The sequence below is a fragment of the Phalacrocorax carbo genome, chromosome Z, assembly GCF_963921805.1.
Source record: "Phalacrocorax carbo chromosome Z, bPhaCar2.1, whole genome shotgun sequence".
Taxonomy (NCBI): Eukaryota; Metazoa; Chordata; class Aves; order Suliformes; family Phalacrocoracidae; genus Phalacrocorax; species Phalacrocorax carbo.
Genome location: NC_087548.1, coordinates 17,665,138 through 17,679,535, shown reverse-complemented (window position 1 = coordinate 17,679,535; position 14,398 = coordinate 17,665,138).

Sequence of the window (14,398 nt, the reverse complement as noted above, 5' to 3'; positions counted from 1 at the left end):
CAGTAAATCGTCAAGTATTTCATGTGGTGCAGTTATAAAAATGCTGTATTTCACTATATTGCTTTTTCAGCTTTCTCCATCTCTTTACCTGCCTGGGAAAAGCTAATACCTGGGTGTGCATTGGAGTAATGTCATAAGCTCCCACAATATTCTGGATTTTGTTAGCTTGAATATTTTAAAAGAATAACCTACTAAAGACATTTCCCCCTTTTCAAGTCATATAGTGTTCATTCTGCAGGTGCCTGTGTCCCACTGAAGCACTTAAAAAAGGAAAAGGCCAGAAAAAAGTGCCGTTTACCAGGGCACCTTAGGTAGTGAAAAGCTGTCTGCTTACATACACAGATTTTTTTGCTGTTGCCTGTGTTATAACAGAGTTGTCAAACAGATCAAATACAACGAAGAAGTAAAACCTAGAAGGCAAAATTGTGTTTGCTTCCAGAAATGGTTTGATTTCTAGAAGAAATCTTAATGTTTTGGTTGGATATGTATTGACATTTATTCCTGCATAGTCCACAGCCAGATACGTTTTTTCAGCTAAGGAACGGCTGTGTTAATAATACCTAAAGTATTGTGGTAGTTAACCGTATCATACCTGTGGGTAGAGGAGATGGTGCTTCATGTTTTAAATGAAATACACCACCTCCCATGTTGTCAGTTTTGGGACTGAAGAATGGCTATATGTTAAGTTCCCTTCTAAAGATCCTTTGCTTGCTTGGTCCTGCCCTTGCTTCCTCGTTTCAATGCCCAGCTGTGATTCTGTGTTGATTTCTTAGTTCCTTTCTTCATAAGGAGTCAAGTGCATAGGTGGGTCAGGCCTTAGTAGTGAAGATGTCCAGCTTTCAAGATGTATCTTGTAAAAAAAAAGAAAAACAAAAAAAAACCCCGAATAAAAACAAAAACCCCAAATGGTTGTATGCTGACTCATTTGCTGAAGGAAGTGGTATCTTTTTTTCTTCCTGTGCTTCAGGCACTGCTGCAGCTTACTTTAGCAGTGTCTGTTTTGAAAGCTAGATGTATATGCAATGACTTATTTTTACAGAAATTGTTATTCACTCTTTCTTTAAATTTACAGTGAAATCTGGTTTTGACATTTCTGATCAGTGGTTGAGATGGAAAAGGGGTGTTGCTGTTAATACCAAGCTGGTAAAATAGGAGCTGCTACAAATGTTATAAAAAGGAAGTGATGTCCACTTCTCTGAGGAAAAGAGGTCCTGGAAGATTTTTAGTGGGGTTATTTATTTATTTATTTCCTCCCCAACCTGATTTTGCCATGAAAAGTGTGAAGGAGCAGAAGACACCTCTAGTGGCTTCCAAGAGTTTTTCTGGTCTTACACCCTATATACTTCCTGTTGGGAGCTGGTTTGCAAGGAAGGGGGTGGCAGGAATTGAGGACAAACACCGGAGGGACTGGAGAGCCTGGAAGGTGGGGTGCTGCCTCCGCACTGCAGTGGGCAAGCCCTCGCCTCCGCGGGGCTGTGCCTTGCTTGTGGCTGCAGCAGCCTCTGAGGAGCCCCATGTCCATCCCTTCCTCAACTGTATTTCCTCTGGTGCTAAACCCCCAAGCTGCATTTTGTAGTTTGTGGAGCTGCTGTGCTAGTCTTCTCCCCACACCTCACAAAGTGCTCTGGTCTGAAGACTGGTGAAAGACTAGGTGTCTGATCATTTGAGAGAACACTGACCTCAATTTGCCTTATATTTTGTTTTTGCTTAGAATGTCTTTAGGTAAAGTCTTTGCCAGATATTTGAAAGAGAATGGCCTGGTTTGGGGTTTGCTGCCTCTCACTGTTCTTTTTGTGCTGGGAAATCTTAAAATTCAGATTCTCAGGCCTTCATACAAAGATGAAGTTGCATCCAGTATTCTTCTGAAAATTTTCCATGTTTAAGAAGAAACACTATTTCTGGCTGACACTTAACATAAATTATGTTGAAGCAAAAACCCGTTTCACTCCATAGAGTTACTTTAGGTAAAATTTTACAGTATGATAAAATGATCTCAGGTGAAGGGATCTGTGTGGGATTTGTGATCTTTCAGTGCCTAGCACTACCTTTTTTAAGGCTACTGTTACTAATAAGGGAAGGACAACTTTTTGATGCAAGTGGTGGAGAAGCCAAGAAGACAAAGTGTGCTGCTCGACCTTATTCTAGTAAAGGAAGGGCTGGTTGGGGATGTGAGAGTTGGGGGTAGGCTTGGCTGCAGTGACCATGAGATGGTGGAGTTATGGGTACTGCATGGTAGAACCAGGGCAACAAGCTGGATTGCAACCTTGGACTTCAAGAGGGCCAACTTTGGCCTCTTCAGAGACCTGCTTGGAGGAATCCCATGGGTTAGGGCTCTGGAAGGCAGGGGGTCCAAGAGAGCTGGACAGTATTCAAGGACCACTTCCTCTGAGCTCAAGATCGGTGCAGCCCTAGAAGGAAGGCAGGCAGAGGAGCCAGGAGACCCACAGGGATGAGGAAATAACTTCTAGAGAAACTCAAATGGAAGAGGGAGGTTCACAGTATGTGGAAAAAAGGACTGTCTGCTTGGGAGGAATGTAGGAATGTTGTCAGGGTATGCAGAGATGCAATGAGGAAGGCCAAGGCCCACTTGGAACTAAACCTGGCAAGGGATGTCAAGGATAACAAGAAGGGCTTCTTTAAACACATCAGCAGATACAGGAAGACTGGGGATACAAAGAAGGGGCCCTGGTGACACAGGATACAGAGAAGGCAGAGTTACTGAATGCCTTTGCTTCAGTCTATACTGCTAAGACTGGCTCTCAGGCATCTCAGCCCCCAGAAGAGAGAGAAAAAAATCTGGAGAAAGGAAGACATCAGTTGAGGAGGACTGGGTCAGAGATCACCTATGCAAACTGGATCCTCGCAAATCCACGGGCCCCGATGGGATGCACCTGCGAGTGCTGAGGTAGCTGGTGAATGTTCTTGCTGAGCCACCCTCCATCATCTTTGAAAGGTCATGGAGGACAGGAGAGATGCCCGAGGAATGGAGGAAAGCAAATGTCACTCCAGTCTTCAAAAAGGGTGAGAAGGAGGACCTGGGAAACTATAGGCCAGTCAGCCTCACCTCCAACCCCAGAAAGGTGATGGAGCAGTTCATCCTGCAGGTCATCTCCAGGCATGTAGAGGACAAGAAGGTTATCAGAAATAGTCAACATGGATTCACCAAGGGGAGGTCATGCTTAACCAACCTGACAGCTTTCTGTGATGGCGTGACTGGCTGGGTCGACGAAGGGAGAGCAGGGGATGTTGTCTATCTTGACTTCAGTAAGGCATTCGACACTGTCTGCCATAGCATCCTCATAGACAAGCTAAGGAAGTGTGGGTTGGATGAGTGGACAGTGAGGTGGACAGAGAACTGGCTAAACAACAGAGCTCAGAGGGTCGTGATCAACAGGGCAGAGTCTGGATGGAGGCCTGTCACTAGCAGTGTTCCCCAGGGGTCTGTGCTGGGTCCAGTCCTGTTTAATATATTCATCAATGACCCGGATGATGGGATAGAGTGTAACGTCAGCAGGTTTGCTGATGATACCAAGCTGGGAGGAGTGGCTGATACACCAGAAGGCTGTGATGCCATCCAATGAGACCTGGACAGGCTGGAGAGCTGGGCCGAGGGAAACCTGATGAAACTCTACGAAAGCATGTGCAAGGTCCTGCACCTGGGGAGGAACAACCCCAGGCACCAGTACAGGCTGGGGGCTGAACTACTGGAAAGTGGCACCGCTGAGAAGGACCTTGGAGTGCTGGCAGACAGCAGGCTTACAGCTACTCTGCCCTAGTGAGACCACATCTGGAGTGCTGTGTCCAGTTCTGGGCCACCCAGTTTAAGAAGGACAGGGAACTGCTCAAGCAAGTCCAGCGGAGAGCTGCCAAGATGATCAGTGGGCTGGAGCATCTCCCTTATGAGGAAAGGCTGAGAGACTTGGCTTTGTTCAGCCTGGGGAAGAGAAGACTGAGGGGGGATTTCATAAATACCTATAAATATCTAAAGGGTGGGTGTCAGGATGATGGGGCTGGGCTCTTTTCAGTGGTGCCCAATGACAGGACCAGGGGCAATGGGCACAAGGTGGAACACAGGAAGTTCCACGTAAACATGAGACAAGAACTCCTTTCCTGCGCGGGTGCCAGAGCAGTGGGACAGGCTGCCCAGGGAGGCTGTGGAGTCCCTTCCCTGGAGACATTCAAAACCCACCTGGACACAGTCCTGTGCCCCCTGCTCTGGGTGTCCCTGCTCAAGCAGGGGGGTTGTATGAGATGATCTCCAGAGGTCCCTTCCAACCCCTGCCATTCTGTGATTCTGTAAGGTGTAAGGCCTTAGCTGTTCAGACATGGGCTGTGTTCCTCAACTGGTGGAAGCACAACAGGAAAAGTGTGCTGTGTGAACAGTTGCGGTTGATGGAAGAAGGAAAGCTGTTATGATTTTGTCCTCAGAGCCAAGAATATGGCATTGCCACGACTGTTTTCCTGTTATTTTGGGTTTATATAAAAGTATATATGTGTGTGTGTATGCATTTATGTATATATGGTGTGAATGTAAAGTAGAATTGGTAGGTTGCTACGGTAGATTCTGCTGCTTCTTTGCTTCGAAACCACATACTCTTTCTGTCTTTTTGAGATCTGTGTTTGTAAATGTGTATGCTGCTAGAGGACAGGACAGACTGGTTGTAACTATACACTCTGAAATTATTTTTGTCCTGTAGTATTCTGTCAACACTTACTAACTGTCCTGTTACATGTCCCTGTGAAACTGGGCTAGCCTAACACCTCTGAATACTTGGGAACTTTGAACATATTGTAACAACTAATGTCTTGGATATATATAATCCACCTTGCTTTAGAAGTTTTATGACATCTTTTATTTCTGAAAGTGAAAGAAACCATACTTAAACACAAGTGTGTTGTTCCTCTGTATACTTAATATTATCCAAACTGGGAAAATGTTTTTAGCTTTAATTAAAAATATAGAATTGTCTAGAGAGAACAGCTTTGCACAGCAATGACTGATACACTTTTATCATTATTAGCAGCTTCAAGAACTTTTAAGTTGTGCAGGTTGTGCGAATTTTCTTGAACTATGGCACCTAAGTGGGGTGATAAAGAACTCTTACTAATTCTTGGAGAAAGTAGCCCAGAGAGAAATTTTGTTGAGTTCAGGTAAACTGTATATGTTCATAGAATCACAGAATATCTCGAGTTGGAAGGAACCCATGAGGATCATTAAGTCCAGCTCCCTTCTCCTCACAGGGTCACCTGAAAAAACTAAACCCTATGACTAAGAGCATCATGCAGATACTCTGACAGCTTGGTGCCCTGGCCACCTCCCTGGGGAACCTGCCCCAGGGACTGACCACCCTCTCAGTGAAGAACCTTTCCCTAATGTCCAACCTGAACTTCCCCTGATGCAGCTTCATTCCATCTCCTTCATGTCCTGTTGCTGATCCCCAGAGAGAGGAGACCAGCACCTTCCCCTCCGCTGCCACCTGAGGAAGGTGCAGGCTGTGATGAGGGCACCCCTCAGCCTTCTGACTGCGTGCTCTTTTGACCTCTAGAAAGAAAGCTGGAAGAAAGAGGCTTTCCTTCAGCAAATTAGTCCTCTGACCAGAGGTTTCTAAGCCTGGTGATGATTACTGGATTACTTACTGCTTGCCTTGGTTATGAACTGACTCTTAATGTTTAAAAAAAATGTTTTAAAAAAAAGAAAAAAGAAAAAAAGGGTATATGTGAGGGTGGAAGTAGTTATTAATGGAAAAACTGAATGGAAAGACAGAGATGGAAAAACTAGATTAGACCCAATCGAACAAGACTCAAAAAATGGCAGACATTAACCCTTATCCAGCAGATTCCTAACAGTTTTAGAGCCTGTGGTCAAAATTTGTCTTCAAAATGAACAGGGAAGACATCGTAGATATTAATACAGATGTACTTGGCTAATTTGAGTTTATAACAGCATGTTTCAAGTCCTGTAGAACCTGAGAGAAATTATAATGCTGCATTTGGTACAGCATCTTAGAATGACAGTAAATTACTATGATTTACAAAATAAATTTATGCCCTTATTTTGCAAGTGTGATTCACGTGTGATCCTTGTAAAATTTTAGAGGTAATTTAAGTGTTAGGCAGCTGTCTCTGATTTTAATACAGTAATTGTAACTGAGACAGATGTGAGTTGGCTTAGGAAAGGTGAGATAAGCATATTCAGCTGCGCAGTAGAGTTCTCCAAGGTACATGATCTCTGGTAAATTACTTAAATTAGGGATATATTTGTAAAATATTAAGTACTAATGGTATATTTTTGTTAACAAAGAAATGAGAAGCAACTTTTGTTCTGTGGTGTTTCTTATTTAAGAAAATTACTAAGTCTGATAGTGTACAAAAGCATAACTACCTAAATTCCATTTTATTGGGTGTTAATGTGAACTCAGGAGTTGATCAGAATTTGTTTGTGCGTGGTGGGCATTATGCTCATTTAGCTGTCTTAGAAATGAGGCTTTGCTCTTATGGTGTACCACTAGTAACTAAGGAGGACTTTATCAAAATTAATCCAAGGTACTTGCTCTTTTGACTTATTTGTATGTATTAATGACATTTAGTCATACTTGCCTCCTGTGGATTTGAGTAATAGAAGTTTGCCCAAAATACGTTTGAAGTGTGCTTCAGGTCCATCTTGTTTCATTTTGCCTCAGCTGCTGAACTTCAGTGAGCAGAGAGCTGAACTGAAGGGATGTGCCAGCTCCACAGTCTGTTTTGTGGCTCACCTTGTCAGAGCTGCCTCAGTAACAACTGGAATGTTGGACTGAGAGATTGGATTTGCGCCGTAAACTGTTAATTGAGGATTAATGGAAATGTTGTTTATATAAATACTTCAGAGAAACTTAATTTATTGAAATGTGTTATAGAATATTTGTTCCTTTGTATGCCTTTCATCACTATTCTTTGAAGCAAATATTTCTGCTCTTGAAATACACTGTCTGCAAAGCATATGGAAGTATAAAGCACCAAAACGCAAAATAACAAGCTTGTTCTCTAAATTTCCCAGGGGGATCACTTGGTATAACCAAGTGTTCAAGTCTTACCCAATAGGCAACCCTATGGAGGAGAAGAGAGGTTCAGCCTGTCAACTGATCCCAGTAGTCCGTGATGGTATCTTCCCTAACGTCCCTCTCTCTTGGGGTCATTTTTATACTACTTTATGTTTTAGGTGGAGCTTGAGTGACTCTAGTCATACATACTTCTGTTACTGATTGGTGTAGAAATTCCTCGCTTTGATTTGAAGGTATAGACTAAGAGAAATTCAGAGTGCATGCTCAGTGAGGGGTGGTCGTACCTTGGAGGTGGGTAACTTTGGGATGGATGTGTGTATTTTAGTATTATAATGAGTTTATAACAAGTTCACCCACAGGGCGTGATGTCTGGGCATGGTTCCATGGTTCCATCCAGCTCCCATATCTGCAGTGATTCATGGACGAGTTTAGCCATGAAGCCTTCACTTCACTCCCTCCTCCAGTTATCCCCCTTAGATTAGGACACTGAGCTCCTTCAGTGTTCCCAACATCTAAGAGTGCAGGTGGTGTTGCTTAGGGGACAATGACTGAACCAATTTCCAGCATGCCAACTGCATTCCTCCCTGGAAGTTAACTTTTATGAAATGTGTGTATAACTTTAGCCTCAGTAATTTCAACCTCAATAATCTTACCCCCAGTAATCACTCCACAAATACACAGCTATCATTCCCTTAGTGTATGGACCACCTCTGTAAAATGTCTCTAAAATACCCGCAAAATGTCCACTGAGTTAATTTAGTCCATGACTTTGCGCTCTATCTATCGTAATAGTCCTTCAGGGCAGGAGAGAGGGTGTGTGGTGTTGGATTGTTGTGTGCTGAAGTCAGTCCTTGTTCCATCATCACTGCACTTGGCTTGGTTCAATCAAAGTTCATTCTTCATTAGTCTGGGAGATTCCTACTGTGATACCACTGATATGGCATATAGCAACCACAGAAGAGATGACATACAGTATTATATAGCAATTATCATCATACCATTCAGTTCATTGGCTGTTTTCACCCAAAATCAAATACTCCTGAGGTACATATCGGACTCTTCCATCGTCCCACATCACCCAAGTGCACCCAGGTCCTCTAGCAAAAGCAATCCCACGAATGGGTTTGCCTTTGCCCAAGGCAGGAATAACCAAGACTGTCTTCCACAGCATATTTTTTATGTGCACTACAGGGACTCTATCCCCTTCCACGATACGTAAGGGTTCTGACTGGGCAGGGCCAGCTCGATTGGCAGATCCCCTTGTGTTGACTAACCACGTGGCCTTTGCTAAATGTGTATCCCAGTGTTTAAATGTCCCATCCCCCATTGCTCTTAGTGTAGTTTTTAACAGCCCAATGTATTGTTTGATTTTCCCGGAGTCTGGTGCATGACGGGATGTGATACACCCACGCAATGCCATGCTCTCTGGCCCAGGTGTCTATGAGGCTGTTTCAGAAGTGAGTCCCATTGCCTGACTCAGTTCTCTCTGGGGTGCCATGTCTCCACAGGACTTGTTTTTCAAGACCCAGGATAGTGTTCTGGGCAGTGGCGTGGGGCACAGGATATGTTTCCAGCCAGCCAGTCATTGTTTCCACCATTGTAAGCACATGGCGCTTGCCTTGGCGGGTTTGTGGGAGTGTGATATAGTCAATATGCCAGGTCTCCCCATACTTATATTTCAGCCATCATCCCCCATACCACAGAGGCTTTACGCACTTTGCTTGCTTGATTGCAGCGCATGTTTCTCATTCATGGATAACCTGCGCAATAGCGTCAATGGTCAAGTCCACCCCTCGATCACAAGCCCACCTGTATGTTGCATCTCTCCTTGATGGCCTGAAGTGTCATCGGCCCACCGAGCTAGAAATAATTATGTTGCCAGTCTAGATCCACCTCATCCACTTCAATCCTGGCAGCCTGATCCACCTGCTGGTTGTTTTGATGTTCTTCAGTGGCCGGACTCTTGGGGACGTTAGCATCCACATGACTCACCTTTACAACCAGGTTCTCTACCCGGGCAGCAATATCTTGCCACAATGTGACAGCCCAGATGGGTTTGCCTCTGCGCTGCCAGTTGCTTTGCTTCCACTGCTGCAGCCAGCCCCACAGGGCATTTGCCACCACCCAGGAGTCCGTATAGAGATAGAGCACTGGCCACTTTTCCCATTCAGCGATGTCTAAGGCCAGCTGGATGGCCTTCGCCTCTGCAAACTGGCTCGATTCACCTTCTCCTTCAGCAGGTTCTGCAACTTGTCATATAGAACTCCATAGAGCAGCCTTCCATCTCCGGTGCTTTCCCACAAGGCAACAGGACCCATCAGTGAGCAGGGCATATTGCTTCTCATTTTTTGTTATAGTTTGTTATACAGTGGGGCTTCTTCAGCACTTGTCACCTCCTCCTCTGGTGATATTCCAAAATCTTTGCCTGCTGGCCAGTCCATGGTCACTTCCAAGATTGCTGAGCGACTGGGGCTTCCTCAAGCCCGCTGGGTGATCAGTGCAACCCGTCTACTCCATGTAGCATCAGTTGCATGGTGTGTGGAGGGGACCTTTCCTTTGAACATCCAGCCCAGCACCAGCAGTCGGGGTGCCAGGAGGAGCTGTGCTTCAGCATCAACCACTTCTGAAGCAGCTCGAACCCCTTCAAATGCTGCCAATATCTCCTTCTAAATGAGTTGACTTTTACTTCCAAGATTTCTTCTTGTGTGCAGGGACAACTGATATCAGCACAGGTTGATTCTCTTGTTCAGCTGCAGTGCCTGTCACTGGGGTTGGAGTGGCCGCAGTGCCTGTCGGTTTTCTGTCATATTTTGTCTTCAGATCCAGAGGCCTTCTCTTCCTCTTGGGGGTACTGAATACTGTTGAGCAGGGCTCAGTAGGCATGGGCAAGGCCCCAGCACGTTGCAGTGATTTGTGCCTCTCTGGAATTGCCAGGGTGACAACATTCTTCCTCCAAATACTCTAGTAGTTTTTCAGGATTCTGCACTTGCTCAGGGATGAAGTTTCAAAACACTGGAGGTGCCCACTGTCCTAGGCAGTTGCCCATACTACCCCACATACCCTGCCACCCATAACTATCGAGCCTTGGGGCAGATCTCTGGATGATATTCTCACATTGCTTGTTAACATTTGACAAAACCAAAACAATATTCTCAAGAAATACCAACACAAGTATCCTAACTACCCAAGAATGTTCAAGATACTGAAAAGTTATTGTAATGAAGGAGGAAACAACATAGAAGAAGGTAGTGAAGGCGTCACTCTGTATTTCCTCTGTAAAAAACCTCTCAGAGGAGGGTGTATAATTGCTAATTGTCTCCATGAGGTGGTGTCCTGGTTTCAGCTGGGATAGAGTTAAATTTCTTCATAGTAGCTAGTATGGGGCTATGTTTTGGATTTTTGCTGGGAACAGTGGTGATAATGTGGAGATGTTTAGTTGTTGCTAAGTAGTGCTTACACTGGTCAAGGACTTTTTCAGCTCCCCGTGCTCTGCCGGGTGCACAAGGAGCTGGGAGGGGACACAGCCAGGACAGCTGACCCCAACTGACCAAAGGGATATTCCATACCATATGACATCATGCTCAGTATATAAAGCCGTGGGAAGAAGAAGGAAGGGGGGATGTTTGGAGTGATGGTGTTTGTCTTCCCGAGTGACCGTTATGTGTGATGGAGCCGTGCTGTCCTGGAGACAGCTGAATGCCTGCCTGCCCATGGGAAGGAGTGAATGAATTCCTTGTTTTGCTTTGCTTCCGTGCGCAGCTTTTGCTTTACCTGTTAAACTGTCTTTATCTCAAACCATGAGTTGCCTCACTTTTACTCTTCCAATTCTCTCCCCCGTCCCACCAGGGGGGAGTGAGCGAGTGGCTGCGTGGTGCTTGGCTGCTGACTGGGGCTAAACCACGGCAGGTGGTACCCAAGGTACAGCAACAGCTTCAGTACAAAACCCAAACACCAGATAAAGCTCAGGGCCAGTGTTTTAATAACAAATCTCCCAGGCAAAACATCTCTAATCACTGCAGAGCACAGCAAACTGCAGAAACCAACACCAATCTTTAACAAGTACTGCAAAAACAAAAGCATGGTGCAGATTGGATAAACTAATATTGAGAACAGATGAGTCAGTGCTGTCACCAGCAACTGTTATTATCTCAAACCCTTCATGCCCCACATTGGCCTCCAAAAAGAACTGTTGTGGTTTAGCCCAAGTCAGCAACTCAGCCCCACACAGCCACTTGCTTACTCCCCACCAGTGGGATGGGGGAGAGAACTGGAAAAGCAAAGGATAGAAAACTTGTGGACTGAGATGAGAACAGTTTAATAATTAAAACATAATAATGATGATGATGATAAATAATAAATGGAAAACAATGTGAGAGAGAGAGAGAGAGAGGCAAAACCCAGGGGAGAAAAAACAAGAGATGCAGCGGCTCACTACCTGCCAAGCGATGCTGCCAGTCCCAGAGCCACGATTGCTGCCCGCCAGCCAACTCCCCCAGTTAACATACTGAGCATGATGTCATATGGTATAGAATATACCTTTGGCCAGTTTGAATCAGCTGTTTGGGCTGTGCCTCCTCCCCTCCTGGCTTCTTGTGCACCCACCAGAGAATGAGAAGCTTGACTAGTGTAGGCACTGCTCAGCAACAACTAAAACATCAGTTTGTTGTCAACATTATTCTCATACTAAATCCAAAACACAGCACTGTACCAGCTACTAGGAAGAAAATTGACTCTATCCCAGCCAAAACCAGGACATGTGTGAAACTGAATTTTATTCAGAATAATGCTAAGTGGAAGATAGCTACCAAAGATTTCCTCAATGTTCCTGGCAACTAGCACTATGAAATGATTTCCGCAATTCAGTATCATAGAAGATAATGTCATGGCATTGAATAAGGACATATCAAATTCAGTCAGACCTCTTCAAATAATTCTATGTACTCAGTCTGAAATATATTCAAGTCAGAGCATTTGATATTCATACTTTTGATGCCAAATGTGAAATCAGGGCATAAGGGTGATCTGTAGTGAATTTTTCCATTGTGTCAACACAGGTGAAATACATTTATTCTGGAAAGGCATGTGAGTGCCAAATATTCACAGACATTGTAGGTATATCATATTTTTGTTTGCCTAATGTTGAGTGACCGTTCTTTGTTTTACTTGCCTTCTACTCTGTTCAGGTTCAGGTGGTGTCCTGAGAAAATATAAACCAGCTGCTTTCTTACAATGTGGTCACCTGCAACTGGGACAACAGGGTATGTGATTCGCATTTAAATGGATTCTCAATGTACAAGATGATTTAGCAGTTTGTTTTTTGGTTATTTGAAGTGGCATGCGCTGAACTTCGATATTGGAACTGCTCTCTTCTAAAGTGACCTCCTTAGAAGAAGGGAGAATTAGAGACTGACAAATAGGAACTACTTCTTGCTGCTCAAGGGAGAGCTGAAGTAGTTTCTTTTTAAAAAGTGAGTATAAAGTGTACAATCTTCTATAATGCAATGAAACAATTAACTTGCAACAAGCAAGGAAGCCTGTGTTTTTCTGTTATATGGTTATTGATCAAAAAATAGTGTATACTGTGGACGCCTTCACACAGAAGAATGCTTGTGCCTGCATATCTCATTTTTGTGCTCCTGTACGTGTTGGTCTGAGAGAGCTTGCTTACAGCAATCTTCAGACCTGTCTCCAACTGTTACAGTTACTGTGTATGCAATTTAGGATATTACTTCACAGTTGGCTTCTAGCTAACACAGAAGTAATCTCAATTGGTCAAACAAGTGACCAGACTCATGTCCCTAATTGCATGTTCTCATCTTTAATTTTATTAATCCTGGAGTCATGTGATGGTTTGGTGTGTAAGATTAGCTTGCTTATCTGGCTGAATGCTGCCCATTTTTTCTACAGACCTGGTCAGCAGCTGGATCACGAAGCTGACCTGGACGGCTGTAAGCAGAGATTGTAACTTCCTTCTGAAACTGTAAGGTGTAACAAATCTTCAGAAAACCTTAATCTGGCTTTTAGTAAAGTTTTGTGCCACCATAAGAGGTTTTATACAGTTAATTCCCTTGGATCATAGCAAAATTACATCTAAATTGGAGTATTGTATTAATCTATGTAGCACTTAGCATTTAAGCTTTTCTGGTTCTTCTGGGGTTTCTCTTGAGAAAAAAATAAACCAAAACCAACATTCCTGAAAGGATCATGGAATGGATGAGAAGCAATATGCACTTCAGAATGCAAGACAGAGGTGTCATGCCCTAGTTTGGCAAGCGTTTCTCTTGGAAGGGTACTAGTTCAGCTGCTCTGTTCTCCTGCCCATTCTTCGCACTCTTTATAATGCTACCTTTTAAGTTGTGCTCAATGTAATTGTATCTTTCAGATGAACATAGCTCGGAGGGTCACCTGTTTTAAAAGCCCCCCCCCCCCTTTCTGTACTACAGTTGAATATTCAACCATGCAAATGCATGTAGTGTCTCTGCTAGGGCAAGAAGTCTGTGGTTTTTGTATGTTAAGTGTGGAATAGGATGTGGAGTATCTGCAGTGTTCTGGCTGGCTTGCTGGAAATCTGTAACCTGGGAGTGTGCCTGCTGAGAGTACCCTCTTGAACCTAAGTTCAGCCAAATAACCTATCTTTCAAAGACGTAAGAAAATATATACAAGCATACTGATTTTGAAGACCTATTCTGGTCACAGGTAATTCCTCTGTTACAGTGCACAACTGCTGGAGTGGCAAACCATGATAATGGTAATCAAGGTTCTACCCTGTGAGGTAAATGGGAAATCCAAAACTGTTGATATATTTTCTGATTTATGTTGTGGATAACTTGCTAGCTGAGTGAAATTCTGGAAGTGCTTGCTTCAATTTGTAAATGATTTAAATGCACTACAACCAAAAAGCATCATGTTCATCACTTGGATAAATAATCTAGAGTCATGTGAAGTATACATGGGGATGTTTTGTGGTAGTGATGTCAATCTGAAATGTTTTCCCTGAAACTCTGCAAAACCCAAAAGCAGAGTACAGAAGTGTTCAGTGAACTCTTAGGGTATGGCTTCAAACTGGCCCGTGAAACAAACCATCTGGATGTTTGGTGAGATGTTTGCAGCTGGTGAAATTGAGAATAAGAGGCCTAAGAGCTTTGCAACCAGCAGCTTGTGTGCTTGTAAATGGAGGGAGCCTGTGCTTAGGTTTAGCAGGCTTCCAAGCTCCTTTTGAGCGTGTATTTGTAGAACCAGGTTTATAATAAAGACAGATAGACTTTACCAGAACTGGGGGAAAGCTGAAGGAAAACCTGATATTCTAAGACTAACTGATTTCAAGAGGCCTTTTAAAAAGATGGATGAGTGAATTGTAGGGG